Source organism: Bufo gargarizans, chromosome 3 (genome assembly GCF_014858855.1).
Source record: "Bufo gargarizans isolate SCDJY-AF-19 chromosome 3, ASM1485885v1, whole genome shotgun sequence".
Classification (NCBI taxonomy): domain Eukaryota; kingdom Metazoa; phylum Chordata; class Amphibia; order Anura; family Bufonidae; genus Bufo; species Bufo gargarizans.
The window spans coordinates 562498013-562523316 of NC_058082.1; the positions used below are offsets into that span (position 1 = coordinate 562498013).

Genomic DNA, 25304 nt, shown 5'->3' on the forward strand with positions numbered 1-25304 from the left:
TGGGCCTTGTCTAAAGCCGTAAAAGCCCCGACGTATCTGCCCAGCTCTTTGATAAATGAGTCTCCGAATAAAAGACCCTGGGCATTCTTGCCCGCCTCGGATAATGCCAAGTTGGACAGCTTCGGTTCCACCTTCATCAGGATGGCTTTACGCCGTTCTATGGCTAGAGAGGTGTTTACATTGCCCGCAATGCAGATGGACCCATCCTCCCAACTCAACGGGGTCAACAGGCCTGCCCTCCGCTTTGGCGGACTCCGCATGTCGAAGATCCTGGTGAGGGGACCCGTGATGTCCAGGAGCTTATCCTGAACGGCTCGCAGAGCTGAATCCAGTCCTTTCTTCGGGTTGAATCTAGTTTCGGTGAGGAACTGGACCATCATCGGGTCCACCGTAGGCGTCTCACACACCTTATTGGGAATTAAAGGGCGGGGGCATTCCGCTCGCAATTTGTTGCGGGACTCCTTACTTAGAGGAGTACGGATCTTTGCCTCTAAATATTGTGCCACCTGAGTGGTGGGTAGCCATTCCGCAGAGCGGGGATGATGGAGTTCGTCCGGGTTAAAAAGAGGGGCGCCCAGGGAGTCGACCAGGAGGTCGCCCGGGAGAGGCTGGTCCTCTTGTGTGGTAACCGCTGGTGTGGGTGGCCTGGGTTCAGGGAATAAATCAAGAGGATCAACCTCAACGTCCTCAAGCTCCTCTAATGAGTCATATAGCGACTCATTCTGTGCCTCCTCGTTCAATTCCTTTTCAGAATCAGATAGTGGCTCAGGCAGGGTCCTGGCCGTTTTCCATGCGCGAGAGCGTTCTGCCTGCCGCGCGCAGGCTCTTTTCCGCGGGACAACCGCGTGGTCATGTGATGGACTACCATCGGTTCTAACAGTTGTGGAGGCAGACGGCCTGTCAAGTTCCATTGCCGGGTCCTGTATGGACCTAGTGGGCTGTGCGCACAGGGCCTGAGATATTGATTGCGATAGTGCTGAGGACATAGAGCCCATAGCAGCCATGATCGCATCAGAAATGGACTGCTGCAGCGCAGTATTTTGCACCCCTTGTGGGTCGTCATTGCGGCTGGGGGCGCTGGAGGGGATAGGAGGGGTAATAGGGGCATCCTGCCTAGAGGAGGTACTACGGCGAGACATCACAGCGGGTGGTAGGAGTTAGTCACCCCAGACCACCAGAAAAGGAAGACCTAGAAGAAAGAAAAAACACCAATGAGGGCCTGAGAATGGGGGTAAGGTAATAGGTGGCAAAGGAGCACACACTTACCGAAGGAGTCACAAGGACAAGTATGGGGAACAAGTGCCGCAGGGAGAGCCGGAGTGAGCGTGGAGAGGGCGCGCAGTTCCGGAGCAGACTCCGAGATCCTGCGAGATCTCGGCCGGACGTAGAAGAAGGCGTGATGCGGGTGAAAACTCCCGCGATGTTTGCCTCCCCAGAGCGAAGATGGCGGCCGACGTAGGGAAGGCTCAAGATGGCGGTCGAAATCTCGCGGATTGCGAGACTTCGGCCGGACCGAAGAGCGCTGATAGAAACGCCGGTAAGACCAGGGAGAGGTAGGAAATAAGGGGGGGGGGGGGAAACTGGGAGGCGAAAACGGACGAATTGGAGAAAGAAAGGTCTAAATAAGACCGCGGACAGAATAAAAGTGGGCGACAGAAAGGAAGAAACCCAGAAATGCAAAATAAGACCAATAAGGATATTGGGAGGCAAAACAACCAGGAGGGAACCTGGGCTAGTAAAACAACGAGGAAAAAGCTCAAAATAAGCCCAAAATAATCAACAGCTATAATCTTAAAACAGAGGATACTTATCTGCCATGGCAGCAGCAAAGAAAGAGGATGATCCCAGGGTGTGGAGCCATTATATACTGGGATGGTGGGGAGGAGTCAGTTGCTATGTTTTTTTTTTTGATTGACATGTTCATTCTTTGCTGCTATGGTAACAGTAAAGAGAGTTAATGCAATAGGAGCCTCTGTGTCTTGTGATAAAATCATCAGGTAATTTCTGTACCTATACAACGCTCCCAACTGTCCAGTTTCAGTCGTGACCCTAGGAGGCCTGCTACATGTCCCACTATGTGTGGCGCAATGTTGTGCTGTCACTAAATGGGATCTACATGGAGTTATGTCAGCGAACGCCAGAGCAAGGGTTATGTAGTGCAGGAGATGTCACAGAGACTTTATAATCCTCTGTGCTGTCTCCTAAATCCCCCCATTGTTGCTGACTCAGGGAAATGCTGATTTGGTTGAGAACAGTTGAGTATGACACCTTCTATGCACTACCCCTTTTGTGTTATGCAGAACTATGCAAAATGCTAATCGGTACCTGAAAAGACCTACCAGGACCCAGGGCTCTGTACAACAAGATGCCAGTTCCGTTTTTCTTATATATCTCCTGTGTCAGTTATTTAGGTGTGGTTGCCATCGTTACCTGGGATTCGGCGTGCTCTTCCTCTCCCCTCCATTCTGGTCCACAGATGTATCTACTTCCTAGACTAATTGACCATGTTTCTGTATTCCCACTTCTTGGCGTTATTAGCACGGACATTATATATTTGTCAACCGTCCTTCTTGTATTCACCTTTATCTATATATAATTAGGTCTTAAATTATTATTCATTTCACACACTCATGTATTTGCATGTGTCTGTGTGCGTGTGCACTCGCGTGCGCTCATGTGTTCCCCTGTGCGCGCGTGCGTCCACGCGCACTCACACACCTTATTTGTTCTCTTTCCTATATGTACAGCAGTGCTTGTACCTTATTCACTTTTGTCACTTTATATATTTACATCACTGTGGTATCTTCTGTGGTATTCATTGTATATACACATGTGTGGGGACAAGCTTCCACATGTGTATGTATATATTTATATATACGTTTTATGTGCAACGTGTTGTTTTTTATCATTCATACACTTTTCTGCTCATCCTAATTGTAATATATTACATATATGTATATACTTTATTTATTAACATGCTTGTCATTTAGCGCTGTAGGAGGTCCGTTTTTCATTGTGCCATATGATGTACTGTATATTGTCTTTTCCACAGTTTGGCTTAATACACTCTGGCATGCTCTATAAAATATAAATATAAGTTACATTTGCTCCCCCATTTATCAGTTAGGCTCCATGTATCTACTGGACCGCATTAGGTTACAGCTTTCCCTTCACCCTGTTACTCCTGCCGAATCCCGGAAGTGACGTCTTGCGTTCCACCATGCGGTTCACCTACAGGAACCGGAAGTGATGCAATGCGTTCCAAGCTGGAACGCATCGCGTCACTTCCTTGTGTGGCCACACATGTCCTGCTCACATGTCCTGCTCCCTGATCGTATGCAGCTGCCCTGCGTTCATTAGCCATGTCGTTTTGGCTATATAAACCACCCCACTAGCCCCCCCTCCACACACACTTCCCCCTGAAGAAGCCTTGCGTGAAACGTGCGTCGGGGTTGCTGGAGCACTATACAGGTAGTTGGTTTATGGCGTTATAATGATTTACTCAGCGTTGGCTATATATCTATTCTGACTATGTGCACTGGTCACTTTATATGCAGACTTTGGTTTCACTATGTATGATATCATTACCTAGCCTGTATAGCTTTGCCTGATTATATGTATTACTAACATTCTATTTGATTTACATGCACACCTAGTGCTATATCTATATACTCATTTTTGTATCTATTTGCCATTTTTAGTAATTTGGTCGTGCTCCATGTCATTCTGTGTGCTCATTTTTCACCATCCATTGTTTCCTATGTGTTTTAATTGTGATTTGTCTCATATGGAGACACTAATAAAATTTATATATTCATAATACTATTTAGTGCGAGCCCTATTTTCTCTTTTTTGGTGTTTTACCCTTTTGTGTTATGCAGAACTATGCAAAATGCTAATCGGTACCTGAAAAGACCTACCAGGACCCAGGGCTCTGTACAACTTAGATGCCAGTTTCTGCCTTTATTTCCCTGTCCTGGCACTGTTTACACAGAAAGACCAGACACGGCTGCACCATCTACTGGGTGATTTATTTCATCCCAGAGCTGGACAATCAAGTGCCATATTATCAAGCTCAATAGATGTTAAAGCAACCATTGAAATAAAAATGTCGGCTATGTAGAGAGTTTTCTCTATACTGTCCCAGACTATTCAAAGACTTCCACAGTATTTAGCTGTATGGCACCCCACTTTTACCTGCCTAGGACTACAAACTATGTTTGAGGTATCCGCACCCACGGCACAGCAACTGCAGGAGGTACCACACTGGTATTCTTTAGCCAAACCAATATACTGTACACTGCTATACACACACAGTAGAATACCATACTAAATATAACCAGGGCCACAGCAGCCATGAAACATAATGGTTTAATATGACTTTTCTTTTTCTAGGTGAAGAAAGGAAAAGAGGCACCGACTCAAATCTCATTTCATCTCCCACCTATACTGTTGAAGATAATCAATCACAAATTGGCAAAACTAGAGCTGTACAAAGACTGGGTACAATGTTTGCAAGTTCTGAATATGGAAAGCAATTTGAAAACAAACACAATCTTTCCATACATGAAAGGATTCACAAAAATGAAAGTCCATTTACATGTTCAGAATGTGGAAAAAGATTTAGTCGGAAGTCACATTTCGTGAGACATCAGAGAACTCACTCAGGAGAGAAGCCATTTTCATGTTCAGAATGTGTGAGATGTTTTAGTGACAAATCAGATCTTGTGAAACATTTAAGAATTCATACAGGGGAGAAGCCATACTCATGTTCAGAATGTGGGAAATGTTTTTACCAGAACTCGGATCTAGTGAAACATCGAAGAATTCACACAGGAGAGAAGCCATACTCATGTTCAGAATGTGGGAACTGTTTTAGTGGTAAAACAAATCTGGTTTATCATCTGAGATCTCATACAGGGGAGAAACCATATGCATGTTCAGAATGTGGGAAGTGTTTTAATCAGAAATCGGCTTTTGTGACGCATCTAAGAATGCACACAGGGGAGAAGCCATTTTCATGTGCAGAATGTGGGAAATGTTATAGTCGGAGGTTTGGTCTTGTGTTACATCAGAAAACTCACTCTGTTGAGAAGCCATTGTAATGTACACAGTGCATGAAAAGTAGCAGGTGTGGCTCTCTTGCGTAGGACCTCCTGATCAGAATGTCTTGTAATATTTAACTTAAAGGTGTTGCCCAGGATTAGATGAGTACACCCTTGACATTTTTGTAAATATTTTATTATATTTTTTCGTGGGACAACACTGAAGATATGACACTTTGATACTATGTACAGTAGTCAATGTACAGCTTGTTAAACAGTGTAAATTTGGTGTGCCCTCAAAATAACTCAACATACAGCCATTGATGTCTAAACTGCTGGCAACAAAAGTGAGTACACCCCTAAGTGAAAATGGACAAATTGTGTACAATTTGCCATTTTCCCTTCCCGGTATCATGTGACTTTGTTAGTGTTACAAGGTCTCAGGTGTGAATGGGGAGCAGGTGTGTTAAATTTGACGTTATCGATCTCACACTCTCTCATAACGGTCACTGGAAGTTCAACATGGCAATGAAGTCTCTGAGGATCTGCAGGATAAGGCTGGGTTCACACGGGCGTGACAGATTTGTTCAGGATGCGTCCCGGGTGCATTGCGGCAAACCCATGCGAGTAGGTACGCAATTTCAGTCAGTTTTGACTGCGATTGCATTTAGTTCTTCAGTTTTTATCGCGCGGGTGCAATGCGTTTTGCACGTGCGTGATAAAAAACTGAATGTGGTACCCAGACCCGAAATTCTTCACTGAAGTTCAGGTTTGGGTTAGGTGGTGTGTAGATGTAATTATTTTCCCTTATAACATGGTTATAAGGGAAAATAATAGCATTCTTTAACCCCTTAAGGACTCAGCCCTATTTCACTTTAAGGACTTGGCCATTTTTTGCAAATCTGACCAGTGTCACTTTAAATGCTGATAACTTTAAAACACTTTGACTTATCCAGGCTATTCTGAGATTGTTTGTTTGTTTTTTCGTCACATATTGTACTTCATGACACTGGTAAAATGATGTCCAAAAAATAAAAATTTTTGCATAAAAAAAATACCGTTTCTATATTTCTGTAATACATAGTAATACCCCCAAAATTTGTGATGACTTTACATTCCCCATATGTCTACTTCATGTTTGAATTATTTTGGGAATGATATTTTATTTTTTGGGGATGTTACAAGGCTTAGAAGTTTAGAAGCAAATCTTGAAATTTTTCAGAAATTTACAAAAACCCAATTTTTAGGGACCACTACAGGTCTGAAGTCACTTTGCAAGGCTTACATAATAGAAACCGCCCAAAAATGACCCCATTCTATAAACTACACCCCTCAAAGTATTCAAAACTGATTTTACAAACTTTGTTAACTCTTTAGGTGTTGCACAAGAGTTATTGGCAAATTGGGATGAAATTTGAGAATTTCATTTGTTTGCCTAATTTTCCATTTTAACCCATTTTTTTTCACTAACAAAGCAAGGGTTAACAGCCAAAAAAGACTGTATCTTTATTGCCCTGACTCTGCCGTTTACAGAAACACCCAATATGTGGCCGTAAACTACTGTACGGCCACACAGCGGGGCGTAGAGGGAAAGGTGCGCCATTTGGTTTTTGGAAGCCAGATTTTGCTGGACTGGTTTTTTGACACCATGTCCCATTTGAAGCCCCCCTGATGCACCCCTAGAGTAAAAACTCCATAAAACTGACCCCATCTAAAAAACTACACCCCTCAAGGTATTCAAAACTGATTTTACAAACTCTGTTAACCCTTTAGGTGTTGCACAAGATTTAATGGAAAATAGAGATACAATTTCAGAATTTCACTTTTTTTATATTTTTTTTTCCAGTTACAAAGCAAGGGTTAACAGCCAAACAAAACTCATTATTTATGGCTCTGATTCTGTTGTTTACATAAACACCCCATATGTGGTCGTAAACTGCTGTACAGGCACACGGCAGGGCGCTGAAGGAAAGGAATGCCATACGGTTTTGGAAGGCAGATTTTGCTGGACTGGTTTTTTTGACACCATGTCCCATTTGAAGCCCCCCTGATGCACCCCTAGAGTAGAAACTCCAAAAAATTTACCCCATTTTGGAAACAACGGGATAGGGTGGCAGTTTTGTTGGTACTAGTTTAGGGTACCTATGATTTTTGGTTGCTCTATATTACACTTTTTGTGCGGCAAGGTAACAAGAAATAGCTTTTTCGGCACTTTTTTTGTTATTTACAACATTCATCTGACAGGTTAGATCATGTGGTAATTTTATAGAGCAGGTTGTCACGGACGCGGCGATACCTAATATGTATACAATATTTTATTTATTTAAGTTTTACACAATGATTTCAGTTTTAAAACAAAAAAAAATGCTTTAGTGTCTCCATAGTCTAAGAGCCATAGTTTTTTCATTTTTTGGGCGATTATCTTAAGTAGGGTTTCATTTTTTGCGGGATAAGATGACGGTTTGGCACTATTTTGGGGTGAATATGACTTTTTGATCGCTTGTTATTACACTTTTTGTGACGTAAGATGACAAAAAATGGATTTTTTTACACCGTTTTTATTTTTATTTTATTTACGGTGGTCATCTGAGGGGTTAGGTCTTGTGATATTTTTATAGAGCCGGTCGATACGGACGCGGCGATACCTAATATGTATATATTTTTTTAATTTATTTAAGTTTTACACAATGATTTCATTTTTGAAACAAAAAAAATTAGTTTTAGTGTTTCCATAGTCTAAGAGCCATAGTTTTTTCAGTTTTTGGGCGATTATCTTGGGTAGGGTATGATTTTTGCGGGATGAGATGACGGTTTGATTGGTACTATTTTGGCGTACATGTGACTTTTTTGATCCCTTTTATTACCTTTTTTGTGAAGTAAGGTGGGCAAAATTTTAATTTCCTCCATAGTTATTTTTTTATTTTTATAGCGTTCACCGTGCGGGGAAAGTAACATGACCGTTTTATAGATCAGGACGTTACGGATGCAGCGATACCAAACATGTGTGGGGAATTTTATTTTTGTCATTTATAATCAGTGATAAATGTGTTTTTTGATTTTTACTTTTTTTTTTTCACTTTTTTGTTACTTTTTTTTTTACCCAGACCCACTTGGTTCTTAAAGATCCAGTGGGTCTGATGTCTGTTTAATACAGTACAGTACACTATATAGTGTACTGCACTGTATTTCATTCACACTTTGTCTGAACAGATCTATGCCTTTAGCACAGATCTGTTCAGCACCATGGACAGCAGGATGCCTGAGAAGGCGTCCTGTTGTCATGGGAACCTTCGCCGTCTGCTCAGTTGTGGCCACAACTTCGCAGACTGAGAAGGGTAAGGGCTGTCTGGGGGCTCTCTCCCTCTCCATCGGGGGGCTGCAAAGGCACAGCAGCCCCCCGATGGGAGAGGGAGGGAGCACCCTCTTATTGTTAACCTTTTCCATACCGCGGTCCGTACGGACCACGGTATGGAAAGGGTTAAACAGCTGACATTGCATCACAGATGTCAGCCATTTAAACCAGGGTGTCAGCAATGTGCTGACACCCTGGTATACCACTGGCCACCAACGGTTATTCAAGGGGAGGCGGGCGGGGGATCGTGCCCCGCAAGCATCCGCACTTGCTTGCGGATGCTTGCGATTTTCACTCAGCCCTATTCACTTCTATAGGGCTTGCGTAACGTGATAAACGCACAATATAGAGCATGCTGCGATTTTCACATAACGCATAAGTGATGCGTGAAAATCACCGCTCATGTGCACAGCCCCATAGAAAGGAATGGGTCCGGATTCAGTGCGGGTACAATGCGTTCACCTCACGCATTGCACCCGCGTGGAAATCTCACCAGTGTGAACTCAGCCTAACAGGCTGAACTGGATGGACAGATGTATTTTTTTCAGCCTTATAAACTATGTTACTATGATCTAAAAAAAAAAATTGTTGCTCTATAGTTGGCCTAGGTCTGTGAAGGCTAACTTTTGGCTCTCCAGCTGTGATAAAACTACTCCTCCCGAGAGTTACACTTGCTTGGCTATTTTCAGAACTCCATAGAAATTAATGGAGCATGATGGGAGTCGTAGTTTCACCACAGCTGGAGTGCCGGACGTTAGCCATCACTGGCCTAGGCTATTAGAAGATTGTCAACACGCTGAAGCCGAGCTGCATCATGGTGGCCAAGACCATACAGTGGTTTAAACAGACAGGTTACAATCAGAGCAGGCCTCGCCATGGTCGACGAAAGAAGTTGAGTGCAGGTGCTCAGCGTCATATGCAGAGGTTGTCTTTCCAAAATAGACGCATGAGTGCTTCCAGCATTGCTGCTGAGTTTAAAGGGGGGGGTCACCCTGTCTGTACTCGCACATACGCCACACACGCACTAAAAAGCCTGCAACCAGTTTGCTGAAGCAGACAAGCAGACTAAGGACATGGATTACCAGAACCATGTCCTTTGGTCTGAGGAGACCAGGATACATTTAATTAGTTCAGATGGTGTTAAGTGTGTGTTGTGGCAACCAGGTGAGGAGTACAAAGACAAGTGTGTCTTGCCTACAGTCAAGCATGGTGTTGGAAGTGTCATGGTTTGGGGCTGCATGAGTGCTGCCGGTTATGGGGAGATACAGTTCATTGAGGGAACCATGAATGTCAACATGTATTGTGACATACACTGCCTGTCCCCAAAAAAAAGTCGCCACCCAAAAAAAAAGAGTTAAGGTCTGGACTCTGTGGTGGCCAATCCATGTGTGAAAATGATGTCTCATGCTCCCTGAACCACTCCTTCACAATTTGAGCCCGATGTATCCTGGCATTGTCATCTTGGAATATGCCCCTGCCATTAGGGAAGAACAAATCCATTGATGGAATAGACTGGTCATTCAGTATGGTCTGGTAGTCAGCTGACCTCATTCTTGGAGCACATACTGTTGCTGAACATAGACCTGACCAACTGCAGCAACCCCAGATCATAGCACTGCCCCCACAGGCTTGTACAGTAGGCACTAGGCATGATGGGTGCATCACTTTATCTGCCTCTCTTCTTACCCTGATGCGCCCATAACTCTGAAACAGGGTAAATCTTGACTCATCAGACCACATGACCTTATTCCATTGATCCAGAGTCCAATCTTTATGCTCCCTATCAAATTGAAGCCTTTTTTTCTGGTTTGCCTCACTGATTAGTGGTTTTCTTATGGCTACACAGCTGTTCATTCTCAATCCCTTGAGTTCCCTTCACATTGTGCGTGTGGAAATGCTATTACTTTCACTATTAAACATAGCCCTGAGTTCTACTGTTGTTTTACTTTGATTTGATTTCACCAAACGTTTAAGTAATCGCCAATCACGATCATTCAGGATTTTTTTCCGGCCACATTTCTTTCTCGAATACCATGGGTCCCCACTATACTTCCAGTTTTTAATAATGCATTGGACAGTTTTTAACCCAATTTTAGTAGTTTCTGCAATCTCCTTAGATGTTTTCTCTGTTTGATGCATGCCAATGATTTCACCCTTCTTAAACAGACTAACATCTTTTCCACGACCACAAGATGTGTCTTTCGACATGGTTGTTTAAGAAATGAGAAGCAACTCGTTGCACCAGTTGGGGTTAAATAACTTGTTGCCAGCGGAAAGATAATCGCCCCTGCAGTAATTATCCATTAGGTGGCTCATAACTATTTGCTTAGTTAAATCTAGGTGGCGACTTTTTTTTGGACAGGCAGTGTACTATAGTAGAGCATGATCCATTCCCTTTGGAAACTGGGCTGCAGGGCAGTATTCCAACATGATAATGACCCCCAAACACACCTCCAAGATGACCAGTGCCTTGCCAAAGAAACTGAGGGGGAAAAGGTGCTGGACTGGCCAAGCATGTCTCCAGACCTAAACCCTATTGAGCATCTGTGGGGCATCCTCAAATGGCAGGTGGAGTAGTGCATGGTCTTTACATCCACCAGCTCTGTGCTGTTGTCATGGAGAAGTGGAAGAGGATTTCAGTGGCAACTTGTGAAACTCTAGAGAACTCCATGCCCAAGAGAGTTACGGCAGTGCTAGAAAATAACTGGACACGCAAAATGTTGACAATTTGGGCACAATTTGCCCATGTCCACAGATTGTTTGATATTTTAGTTTGGCTATATTCACTTTGATACATCCAAGTTGCCATATGAGACACAACACATGGATAGGTGTGGCACAGTTTCTGAAATTAAAAAAGGCCAGTTTTTCTGAATTCTCTACAACCTTTTTAACCTGTTTCCTACAAGATGATGACTTATATACATATGTCACATTCACTTTTTTTTGACCCACATGGTAAATGTTCTAACAATAATTTTGTTTAATTTCCTCACAAAATAGATTAAAAAGTGATCAAAAAGACATGTAAGGCTACTTTCACACTAGCATTTTTGCTGGATTCGGGTTCAGCAAAAACGCTTCTATTACTGATAATACAACCATCTGCATCCGTTATGAACAGATCCGGTTGTATTATCTTTAACATACCCAAGACGGATCCGTAATGAACTCGATTGAAAGTCTGTGGGGGACGGATCCAGTTTATATTGTGTCAGAGAAAACGTATCCGTCCCCATTGACTTGCATTGTGGGTCATGACTTGTTGCTCCGCATCCCAGGACGGAAAGCAAATTGCAGCATGCAGTTATGAGAATGGAACAGAATGCATTTTGGAGCATTCTGTTCTGTTCAGTTACGATTTGTCCCCATTTACAATGAATTGGGACAAAACGGAAGTGTTTTTTTTTCCGGTATTGAGACCCAGATGTCAATACCGGAAAATATTAACACCAGTGTGAAAGTAGCCTAACAATGAAATCCACAGCCTGACCTGCAAAAAAAAACTAAAACCTCACAGCACTCTGTGGAAAGTTAAAGTATTATTGCTCTGAGAATATGGCAGAACAAAACCAAATTATTTTTCTTTTTAAATATACTGTGCAAAAGTTGTAAACTGCATGAATTCAGGATCACTGCAATCATTTAGACCTGCAGAAAAAAAGATTATAATGTTAACGCTATCAGCAGCAGAGCAGAGAGTGGAGAGGGGTAAAGGATCCAAGGAAAGCAGATAACACAGGCTATGGAAAGAAAAAGACATATAGACTGAGGGGAAAACAGCAGCATTATGGACATCCAGATTCAGCATGTGCTACACTTAGTGTTGAGCAAGCATGCTCGCCCGAACTGCTGTTCTGCTCGAGCATCGCAATGCTCGGCACATTGCAGTGTTTGGTCGAATACTGCAGGTGCTCGAGTATAATTTAATACAATGAAAGTCAATGGGAGTCCCGAGCATCAAACCAGGCACCCCCTGCTCTGAAGAAGAGAGGGTGTCTGGTTCACAAAAAAAGGTTAGAAATTGATGGAAACCCCATCAAAATGGTTTGGAAACAGCATTAAGAGGATGGTTGGATGCGTCTTGGACTCCTGTTATCTATGACATACAATAGACAGCTACACAAAGGCTTTATGCCAAAAGCCAGGTATGTGGAAGCCAACAATCTATCCATGAGACAGATAACAGTTCGCATACCCTACAATGACAGCCTTGTGCACTATGAGACATTCCAAACCAGCTCTCATCTGACTGAGAGCCAGTAAGCCTCAAAGTTGCTTTATATCTGTTGAATGGCTTGGGTTGACCTGCGCACCTAGATCAATATCATTAGGATGACAAAAAGTTTTCTGATCGTCCTAACATAATATTCAATAACCTTTCTATACAGTTTTGTCATGTTAAAACGTATTTGCATAAACAAGGGCATATGGGAAAGACATGCAAATGAGCAGAATCTGCCATGTTTTTCAGCTGAAAAACCATTTGCATGGAAAATTTGCGATCTACACTACTCATGAACAGCGCCATCTATTGGATTCATAGTCTTGTCATAAGACTATGAAACCAATAGATAGCGCTGTTCATGAGTCATGAACAGCACCATCTATTGGTTCCACAGTCTTATGACAAGACCATTAGACCATGAGTCTTATGACAAGGCTATTAGTCTTGTCAATAAGACTATGAAACCAATAGATGGTGCTGTTCATCTTGTTGGGGCGCTAGTAAGTTTGGCATCCTGCTCAACAGAGTCCACACACCGTGAAGCACTCAGCCTTTTGCATGGAAAATCTGTGATTAGTATATTCGTGATCGTTTGAGATTGAACAGGTTAAATATGGACAGCGTGGGATTTCGGACCACAATACTATTATTATAAGTTAAAAAATATGAAAAAAGTATATTGAAAACCCCATAGATATAAACTATGAAGAGTGTATAGAGAAAGTGTCGAAACTGGAAGATGAGCGGATTTTAGTGGCGGAAAAACAAAAAAAAATTGTGAGAGATAATTATATTCACGCTCACATTCCGGGTAAAAAGCTGGCAGCCAGAAAAAATGAAATAACTATATCCATAGGTTGGTAGATAAAACAGGACACCAAATTTGCGAACAAGCAGCCAAATTAGAACTGCTTAAAGAATATTTTGAAGATATATATAGTAACAAGATAAATAAGAACTTGGCCCAAATACAACAGTTTTTGGAGGGAGTTAGCATATCTAAGTTAATAACAGAGCAATGTGAAACTTTGGAAGCCCCTTTAAATGCCTTGGAAGTGGATAAAGTACTCTGGGATTACAAAGAATAAAACCCCGGGTATAGACGGTATTCCATTCGAAGTCTATGCTCAATATAGGCAGATATTAATCCCGAAATTGTTGAGGATGTGGGAGGGGGTGAGGACGATGGGGAAATTGCTGGAATCATCAAGGGAAGCCTTGATTACACAGATTTTAAAACCTGAGAAGGATCCGGCTTTTCCTGATTCGTATCGCCCCATCTCATTAATTAATACCGATAACAAAATATTGGCTAAGATATTGGCAGCTAGACTTAGAGGTGTGGTCCGGGGACTTGTTCATGAGGATCAGACGGGATTTGTGGCAGGTAAAACTACAACTAACAATATAATGCAATATTTTGTGAACACACAGCTTGAACCCACAAATTGCGGTGAACGATTGATTGTTACTATAGACGCCTCAAAGGCATTTGATACTATAGAATGGCCCTACTTGATTACAGTATTGATGAAGATGGGATTTGTTGACAGTTTTGTATCATGGGTGAGATTGTTATACACTGAAATCTCAGCAAAAGTGATATTAAATGGGGAATACTCTGATAGCTTAAACATCTGCAGGGGGGTTAGACAGGGTTGTCCCCTCTCCCGTTTGCTATAGCTATAGAGCTGTTAGCTGATATGATCAGACAAGATGAAGAAATTGTGAGGTTCAGGTTTGGTGAATATGAGGAAAAGATTGCATTGTATGCAGAAGATATTTATTTATTATACACACTTATATAGCGCTACTAATTCTGCAGCGCTTTACAGACATTATCATCCAACTGCCCCAATGAGGCTCACAATCTAAGGTCCCTATCAGTAGGTCTTTGGAGTATGGGAGGAAATTGGAGTACCCGGAGGAAACCCACGCAAACACGGGGAGAACATACAAACTCCATGCAGATGTTGCCCTTGGTCAGATTTAAACCTAGGACCCCAGCGCTGCAAGGCACCAGTGCTAACCACTGAGCCACCGTGCTGCCCACATATTAAGCTTTTTGTAGGTTCTTATAGATCGCTAGTGAAGATTTTTCAGGTTTTTGACTATGTAACTATGCTGGGCTCAAAATAAATTGGTCTAAATCAGCCTGTATCCCACTTGATCCTCTGAATGGCTTCATACTAGTAGCATTGGAAATTAAGAAGATTAACGAACCTGTCAAGTATCTGGGTATTCAAATAACTTCAAATCCCAAGGACCATATTCAGTTGAATGAGGCCCCTAAAATACAAGAAATTAGGAAGAAAATGGGCGTATGAAAAAGATTATATGTCTCGATGGCAGGAAGGATCTCTCTGATTAAAATGTGCCTACTACCCTCCCTGAACTATATACTATGGAACTCTCCGGTAATAATCCACCCCAAAAAATTAAAACAATAGCTAGTCTCTTAACGGATTTTATATGGAAAGGGGAAAAAAACAAGGATAAAAGCACAAATACTTTACATCCAAGAGAAGGAGGGTGGTTTATCCGTCCCAGATCTGGAACTTTATTTTGTTGCTGGCCACATAAAAAACATGATAATGTGGAGTAACACGGAAAGAAGTAAGGCTATGATTACAGGGATAAACTATCGGTTAGAAAATAGTAATATTTTCCAAATAATAGAAGCGGGAGTTCTGTTACAACAGGGAAGTAATAAGATTCCGATATTTGAATTAATGGATAGGGTTTGGAAGGAAGCAAGAGGGCCGTGGTCCCAGTCTGGAATCCATGTTGATACCTTATTGTGGGATAATATCCACCTTACAAAACTAAAACTAATTCAGCAGAAAATTTGGTGGAAACATGGAGTCCATAAACTGGGTCAGGTATGGAGACAGGGGGACATAATACCATATGAAGATCTTAAAAAGGAGCTTAGTTTGGGTAGCTTAGAGATGATTTTTTTTTTACTTACAACTAAAACAAGCACTGCGAACTTGGTTGGGAAAAGGCACACAAATTGATACCCTCCCACAGCCATTAATGAATATCTCCAAGATTACATCAGGGGGGAAAATAATTTCCAAAATTTATGAATGCTTGCTACATCAAAAGACCAAGAAAAAAGCAGTAAACAGTTTAATGTATAAATGGAAAGACGCTATAAACCCCCAGCAAGAAGAGTTTTGGGAATTGGCTACAAAGGAAAAAAAAAGAGTTTCGAAGAACTTTTCCCATAGAATTACCCAATTTAATATATTATACCGCCTTTACTACTCCCCTAGGATATTAATGAAGTGCTACAAAACCAAAGTGTTTAGTTGTTTAAAATGTGGGGAGGAAGGGGCGGATGATGTCTACATTCTCTGGACATGCAAAAAGATTCAAGAGTTCTGGGGTAAGATCAATGACAGACTAGAGTAATACCATTGGTTTAAAGTCCCTAGCTCTTTTGAGAGATGTATACTGGGGGTGATAGAAATGGAAACCCCACAACATCGGGAAATTGCTTCCAAACTCCTTTTTCAAGCTAGGAAATGTATTGTTGGACATTGGGGAGGTAGTGCGGTTCCTACGATTAGGAAATGGGAGAAGATCACTAGATCATCACTTGCCAGAGAGGAATTCCATTTGATAAATACAAAGAAAAAACATAGATTTGCCAGAATATGGCAGAAATGGCTAACATAGCTTCCTTCTAGGAGATGAAGGGTGTTGCAGGTGGGGCTGAGGGGAGTGGGTGCGATAGAGGGGACAGAGATAGGAGGAAATTTCTCTTTTTTTTTAATATATTTTTTTAAGCAGATAATGAATGTGGGAGGGGAGGGAATATAATGTTATGTATTTAAATATTGTTGTAATATTGATATATGACTGCTTTTTAAAGATGGTATATATTGTAAAAATAATAATAACATTTTTTGTGATCTACACTACTCATAAACAGCACCATCTATTGGATTCATAGTCTTGTCATAAGACTGTGAAACCAATAGATGGCGCTGTTCATGAGTCATTTACAAGCAGGGCAATAGTCCTCAGATACACCCATTAAGCCGCAATTTTTGTCGCCCACACGCAGCAGACACCTCATGCCGTAAATCATCCACTTTGTCCTTAGGCAACCTGCACTCCATAGCCACAGTATCTATGACGATACCCAAAAAACTCAACTCCGACATAGGGCCTTCAGTTTTCTGCCACGCCAAGGGAACCCCAAAAAATTGCAACATGGCTTCAAAAGAATGCAACATCACGGAGCATCCAATTCAAACTTGGCAGCCCAATGAACATAAAAATCATCCAAATAATGGATAATCAAACCCCAACCCGACCACTCATGCAGCACCCACTCCAAAAACGTACTGAACGTCTCAAGTAAGTGCACGAAACCGAACAACCCATAGGCAAACATCGATCAACAAAACTCCCATTCCAAAAACAACCCAGCAAGTGCTGACAATACGGGTGTACCGGCAAAAGATGAAGAGCCGCCTCAATATCCACCTTAGCCAACAACGCTCCCCGCCCATAAGTCCGAACGCAACAAACCGCCTCATCAAACGATGTATACACCACCGAACACAACTCCGGCGCAATTCGTCATTAACCGAACCCCCCTTCGGAAATGAAAGGTGATGAATAAGGCGAAATTTATTAGGCTCTCTCTTTGGCACAACCCCTAATGGGCTCTGTTCTGCTTTGCGTTATTGAACTGTTGTATAACACTAGTCAGGCAGCTTAACAATAATTCAGAAGTCAAGAAACGTGAGACATCAGATCTGTATGTATTCTTTTTTCTGAATAACTATGTAAAACTACAACATAAGCATAAACAAAACATATGTGTCAGTACATAAAACATTATACAGCAGCCTCACTACATCAGTGAGAGTACTCACAGACAATTCCATCATAAGTCCAGGAATAGATCAAGAGCTCCTCTGCATGCAGTCTGCTAGATCCAGAACATTGAACAAGAACATTGAACAAAACAAAGTCACATGTTTTTTGTTATGATTTAAAATCTATCTACGGCCTATTCCACCTTTTCTCTTAGGTCTGGTTATGACGTTATGGGCAATCCTGTATTGATCTTTGTTCCATATGAAGGAAAGCACTGTTTTCTTCAATGTTTTGAAAAAACTACCCGGAATATGCAAAGGAATACTTTGCAAGAAGTACAGAACTCTAGGAAGAGCAATCATTTTAATTAAGTTAACCCGACCGAACCAAGAGACATGCAAGTCATTCCACTCCATTAGGTCGGCTTTAATATTCGCTAGTAAAGGGAGAAAATTTTGAGTGTATATTTCTTTTTGGGTGGAGGCAATTTCGACACCTAAATATTTAAAATGGGTGGAGGATGGATTTAGGCAAGCCAGTGTCTTTATATTATTCCAAATGTGGTCCTCAATGTTTACATTTAAGATTTACTTTGAAGTAAGAGAGGTTACCGTATGACTTCAGTTCTTTTAATATATTAGGCATTGAAATAAGCGGATCCGTGACATAGAAAAGAATGTCGTCCGTGTAGGCAGCTGTCTTGTGGTACATATGAGATGTTTCTAGACCGTGGATATTTTTATTTTGTCTGATTTCGGCCAGGAAAGGTTCTAGTGAAATGATAAAAAGGAGGGGCGATAATGGGCAGCCCTGCCTTGTGCCATTACGGATATAGAAGGGCTTTGAAGAAGTACCATTAACGATTATCGAAGCTGTAGGTGTCAGTATGGGATCTGCATCTCCACTGCAGGGTGGCAGATCGCTGTCTACACATTGCAGCACTATGGGTCCCAGTACTGGCTTACCTTGTAGGAGACGCAGGTGCCCGCCAGCATACCGTCGCATCCGTCCTCTTTGCCAGGTGTCATCTGATGAGCTATAGCACGCGCGCGCGCACCTCTCCCTTTCTTATAGGAGTAGGCAGCTGGTTCCTGATTACCATCCCCACCCGGAGGCGGGACTATTTGTATTTAAGGCAGCTTCACTCATCATGAAGTACCCAAGCGTGGTTGTTGTACCTCTTGACTCCCGCTGAAGCACTCCACTGTGTCTGTTTATTGGATTTCCTGGATTCTGACCTCCGCTTCATTTGACTACGCATCTGCCTGCTGTCTGTTTATTGGACCTCCTGGATTATAGACCTCTGCACTGCCTGACAACGCATCTGTCCATCTCTTCCTGTAAGTCTGCCTGGATCCAGACCCTGTGCTGCCTATGAGACTGCTTATATCTGCACTGCCTGATTATGCATCTGCCCATGTAAAGTCTGCCTGGATCCAGACCCTGCGCTGTCTCTGAGACTGCTTATATCTGCATGCTATATTGCTCTGAACTTTGTGTTGCCTGTATCTGTCAAGTGACTTTTTGAATACTGTCTGCCAGTAAAGACCATCTGTTACTTTATTCTGCCTTTGTTGGACTCTGTTCACACTACTGCAGGTAGCTGCATTCAAGGTAACAGGTGCAGACACCAGGGTCCTGTCTCTGAGAGTCAGCAGTCTGCGATATTGGACTAATTCCAGTCCTCTATCAGCTGACACAGAGGATCCACATCCTCTGGTCGTAACAGTACGCTTGGGCCATGGATCCCGCTGGCTCTAAACCAGGAATGTCTGAAGTACTACATGAACTTGAACAACAGCGTACCACCCAGAAACAGGTGATAAATTACTTGCAGCATGTAGCTGCTAGCCTGGACTCCCTTGCTACAGCACAGTCTGCACAGGCTCCTACTGCTCCTGCTGTCCCTGTTGCGGCTGCAGCACTGCCAAGCGTTTCTGGACCACATTTATCTGCTCCACCCCGTTACAGCGGCAACCCGAAAGCCTGTCGTGGGTTTCTTAACCAGTGTACAATTCACTTTGAACTGCTTCCTCATCACTTTCAATCAGACCGCGCCAAAGTGGCGTTCATTATCTCTCATCTCGAGGGTGAGGCTCTGGCCTGGGCGAATCCAATATGGGAGAGATCTGGTCCTATCACCAATAATGTGGCACTATTCATGGGCTCTTTTAAGAAGGTGTTTGAGGAGCCAGGTCGAGCTTCTTCTGCGGCCTCCTCTCTGCTGCACGTCCGTCAAGGAAGCTGGTCGGTGGGCCAATATGCGATTCAGTTCCGCACCTTAGCGTCTGAAGTTTCGTGGAATGAGGAGGCTTTGGTGGCGGCCTTTTGGGAAAGTTTGTCTGGACGTATTAAGGATGAACTTGCAGGTCGTGATGTGCCTACCTCCCTTGAGGCTCTGATCTCTCTGGCTATTAAAATCGACATACGGTTTTCGGAGCGAGCTCGGGAGGCCCGTCAAGAGAAAAGACTTCCACAACAACTGTTTAAGTCTAATATGTCTCAAACTCCATTACGCACCTCCTTTTCGGATCCTGAACCCAGGCAGGTGAATTCCACTCGGCTCTCGGATGAGGAACGTCGTCTTCGCATGTCTTCTGGACTCTGCCTCTACTGTGGTGGTTCGGGTCACCGTGTCCGCAACTGTCCCCAGAAGTCGGGAAACTCCAATGCTTAGGGTCTTTGGGAGAGGCGACTCTAGGCGAAAACTGCTCCACTCTCCAAATTCCTGTGACTCTGGTTCTTGGGGGCATCAAGGTCTCCATATCTGCTTCCTTGGATTCCGGGTCTGCGGGGAACTTCATACACCAAGCTATGGTGAGTCAATACCACATTCCTGTACGCCTGCTTCAAAATCCCCTGCTGGTGACTGCCGTCAGTGGACAAGTACTGAAGGATCCAGTCCGGTTCATCACTGAGCCGTTGGAACTGCAGGTAGGGTGGTTACACGTTGAAAAGATTTCTCTATATGTGCTCCCTGAACTGTCCCATTCTCTTTTGCTGGGGTTGCCCTGGCTTAGGATGCACAATCCAGTAATCGAGTGGAGCTCTGGAGAGGTTCTTCAATGGGGACAGCTGTGCCAAGGCACGTGCTTATGTTCCATTCAACGAAGGGTCTCTATATCCCTCCCTAAAAACCTGGAGGCCTTGCCAGTGGTCTATCATTCCTTTGCGGATGTGTTCGATAAAAAAGAGGCTGAGATACTACCTCCCCATCGCCCCTATGACTGCCCAATTGATTTACTATCTGGGACTTCTCCTCCTCGGGGTCGTGTTTATCCTCTGTCCCCTGCCGAATCGCAGGCAACAGCAGATTACATTAAGGAGAACCTTGAGAGGGGTTTCATCAGGAAGTCTTCCTCACCTGCAGGGGCAGGATTCTTTTTTGTGAAAAAGAAAGATGGGTCTCTTCGCCCCTGTATAGACTACCGTGGTCTGAATAAGATCACCATCAAGAATAAATACCCTTTACCGTTAATTTCTGAATTATTTGATAGACTCCGTGGGGCTCGGATCTTCTCTAAGTTGGACTTGCGGGGGGCATATAATTTAATACGGATTCGTGAGGGTGACGAATGGAAGACAGCTTTTAATACCAGGGATGGCCACTATGAATACCTCGTGATGCCCTTCGGGCTCAGTAATGCCCCTTCTGTCTTCCAGGAGTTTGTCAATTACATTTTTCGAGATCTGCTCTATTCTTGTGTTGTTGTCTATTTGGATGATATTCTTATTTTTTCCAGAGACATCAGAACTCATCGCAGGCATGTGCAGATGGTCTTACAACGCTTACGAGAGAATCGTCTGTACGCTAAATTGGAAAAGTGTGTCTTTGAAAAGTCGTCCCTGCCCTTCCTGGGGTACATCATCTCGGATCATGGTCTCAAAATGGATCCTGGAAAGGTGGCAGCAGTGCTCGACTGGCCCCGTCCCTCCGGCCTGAAGGCAATACAAAGGTTCCTGGGCTTTGCCAATTATTATCGTCAATTCATCCGTAATTTTTCTACCCTAACAGGTCCTATTTCTGGCCTGACCAAGAAGGGTGCCAATCCCAAACTATGGTCCCCTGAAGCAGAGACAGCATTTTCCTCCCTCAAGCAAGCCTTTTCTTCAGCTCCAGTCCTTAGACGCCCAGAACCCAACAAACAGTTCTTCTTGGAGGTGGACGCATCCTCTGTGGGAGCCGGGGCCGTCCTGTCACAGAAGAATGCCTCAGGTCGTATTTCTCCTTGTGGGTTTTTTTCTAAGTTATTTTCCGCTGCCGAAAAAAACTATTCTATTGGGGACAGGGAACTCCTAGCAATTAAGTTGGCTCTAGAGGAATGGAGATATCTTCTGGAAGGTTCTAGCCTACCAGTCATAATTTACACCGATCATAAGAACCTCACCTATTTGCAGACAGCTCAACGACTTAATCCTCGTCAGGCCCGTTGGTCTCTCTTCTTTGCCCGATTTAATTTTCAATTGCATTTTCGGTCCGCTGACAAAAATATCAAAGCGGACGCTCTCTCCAGGTCCTTTGAAACCACAGATTCAGAAGACGAACCCCAGTTTATCATTGAACCAACTAAAGTAGTCCCAGTGGCTCCAGTTAACCTGTCCAAGGTTCCCCCAGGTAAGATCTTTGTTCCGGAATCTAAACGAAGGAAGGTTTTACAGTGGGGGCATGCATCCAAGATTGCCGGCCATCCAGGTCAACGGGGGACCTTGAATCTCATCTCCAGACATTACTGGTGGCCATCCATAACAGCGGATATTGTAGACTTTGTGGCTTCCTGTACCTTGTGTGCCCAGAATAAGTCTCCCAGACTGAAACCTGCAGGTTTATTATTGCCTCTTCCGGTGCCTGAGGTCCCCTGGCAGCATATTGGTATGGACTTCATAACCGATTTACCTATCTCTGAGGGCTGTACAGTCATTTGGGTTGTCGTTGACCGTTTTTCTAAGATGTCGCACTTTATTCCGCTTCCAGGTCTGCCATCTGCTCCTCGTCTTGCTGAGCTATTTATTTTACATATCTTCCGCCTTCATGGATTTCCCCTCCATATCGTCTCGGATAGAGGAGTACAATTCACCTCCCGTTTCTGGAGATCTTTAAGTAAGTCTCTGAATGTCTCTTTGGACTTCTCTTCTGCCTATCATCCACAGACTAACGGCCAGGTGGAACGCATGAACCAAATATTGGTCAGCTTCCTGCGACATTTCACCAATGCCCATCAGGATGACTGGGTGAAGCATCTTCCCTGGGCAGAATTTGCTCATAACAATAGAGTCAACCAAGCCACAGGTAAATCTCCATTTTTTGTGGTCTATGGACGACATCCAAGTGTTCCTCTTCCTGTGTGGCCTTCTTCTGGAGTTCCTGCGGCAGATTCCTGTGTGGAGCAGCTGTCTCGGGTCTGGTCTGACACTAAAGTATCGCTTCGGAGAATAGCGGACCAGATGAAAAGGTCTGCGGATAAGAGGCGCAGACCTCCTCCTCAGTTTGCCATTGGAGACAAGCTATGGCTTTCTTCTAAGAATATCCGTCTCAGACTTCCCTCTTACAAACTGGCTCCGCGATTCTTGGGACCTTTTTCTGTGATCAAGAAAATTAATCCTGTTGCCTACAAGCTCAAACTACCTGCTACCTTGCGGATTCCCAACTCATTTCATGTTTCATTACTTAAGCCAGCTGTCTTTAACAGGTTTTGCAAAGGCACTTCACAGAACCCTCCTCCTGTCACTATGGATGATGAGTTTGAAGTTAAGGACATTCTAGACAGAAGGATTATCAGAGGTAAGACCTTCTATTTGGTGGACTGGAAGGGCTACGGGCCTGAAGAAAGGTCATGGGAATCTGCAGAGAATATTCATGCCCCTCTGTTGCTGAAGAAATTTCTCTCCAGGTCAGCCGTGTGGAGGAGGGGGCGTAAGAGGGGGGGTACTGTCAGTATGGGATCTGCATCTCCACTGCAGGGTGGCAGATCGCTGTCTACACATTGCAGCACTATGGGTCCCAGTACTGGCTTACCTTGTAGGAGACGCAGGTGCCCGCCAGCATACCGTGGCATCCGTCCTCTTTGCCAGGTGTCATCTGATGATCTATAGCACGCGCGCGCGCACCTCTCCCTTTCTTATAGGAGTAGGCAGCTGGTTCCTGATTACCATCCCCACCCGGAGGCGGGACTATTTGTATTTAAGGCAGCTTCACTCATCATGAAGTGCCCAAGCGTGGTTGTTGTACCTCTTGACTCCCGCTGAAGCACTCCACTGTGTCTGTTTATTGGATTTCCTGGATTCTGACCTCTGCTTCATTTGACTACGCATCTGCCTGCTGTCTGTTTATTGGACCTCCTGGATTATAGACCTCTGCACTGCCTGACAACGCATCTGTCCATCTCTTCCTGTAAGTCTGCCTGGATCCAGACCCTGTGCTGCCTATGAGACTGCTTATATCTGCACTGCCTGATTATGCATCTGCCCATGTAAAGTCTGCCTGGATCCAGACCTTGCGCTGCCTCTGAGACTGCTTATATCTGCATGCTATATTGCTCTGAACTTTGTGTTGCCTGTATCTGTCAAGTGACTTTTTGAATACTGTCTGCCAGTAAAGACCATCTGTTACTTTATTCTGCCTTTGTTCGACTCTGTTCACACTACTGCAGGTAGCTGCATTCAAGGTAACAGGTGCAGACACCAGGGTCCTGTCTCTGAGAGTCAGCAGTCTGCGATATTGGACTAATTCCAGTCCTCTATCAGCTGACACAGAGGATCCACATCCTCTGGTCGTAACAGTAGGATTAGTATATAATGCCTTGACTTTTTGAATGAAAGCTTCAGGGAGACCAAACCTGGTCAGAGAGGCCATGAGAAAATTCCAATTTAGGCGATCGAACGCCTTTTCCGCGTCTGTTGAAATCAGAGCAGTTGCGATGTGATATTTTTTTTGCTGTATTCAATAGCGAATAAGGTTTTCATGATATTATCCCTGGCCTCTCTGTCGGGAGTAAATCCCACCTGCTCTATGTTAATAATATCAGGCAGAACTTTCTGAAGTCTATTAGCTAGTACTTTTGTGAATATTTTTAAATCATTGTTTAACAAAGAGATCAGTCTGTAATTTGGGCACAATGTGGGATCCTTCTCTTCTTTAGGTATTACAGTGATGTTTGCCAATTGGGTACAACTTAGGCTTTAGACATAAGACCCTATGTGGTTAATATATTTAGTTAAGTGGGGTGAAAGAATCTTTTTATATTGCTTGTAATAAGTTAGACTGAAACCGTCATGTCCGGGGCATTTTTCATTAGGGAGTGTATTTTTGACTACTTCTATTTCTTCTTGGTTTATGGGGGCAGAGAGTGAAGTCTTCTGTGACTTGTTAAGGCTATGCAGCTTTATTTATCAAGATAGTTGTTAATATCTTGGACTGAGGGAGTATTAACTGAAAGGTTAGTTTCAAGGTTGTATAGTTTCTCATAATAGTTACGAAATGTGTCAGCTATCTTTCCCGGTGTAAGCTCAAGTTTTCCTTTATCGTTTTTAATTTTGTGAACTAATGTTTTATGTCTCTGCTTCTGCACGAATTTTGCTAGTTCTCTACCACACTTATTGGCACTTAGGAAGTGTTTATATTTGTGATAAAAAAGATATCTCTGAGTTTTTGGTTAAGAGTTTCCTTGAGATCATTTCTGAGCATTAACAGTTCTTTTTCTATATCCCTAGAGCACAAAATTTTATGTGACTTTTCTAATATATGTATTTTGGCTGTTTAAGCCTCTATTTTGAGTCTTTTTTCCTTTTTCTTCCTAGAACCTAATTGCATAAGATGTCCTCTGATTACTGTTTTGTGAGT

The 25304-nt window shown here is 43.3% G+C and overlaps 1 protein-coding gene across 2 annotated transcripts in view; it reads left to right on the forward strand.

Annotated features, from left to right (window-relative positions):
- LOC122930683 (gastrula zinc finger protein XlCGF26.1-like) overlaps window positions 1-25304 on the forward strand; it is a 234610-nt gene that overhangs the window by 56713 nt on the left and 152593 nt on the right. The gene's annotated exons all lie outside the window — the stretch shown is intronic.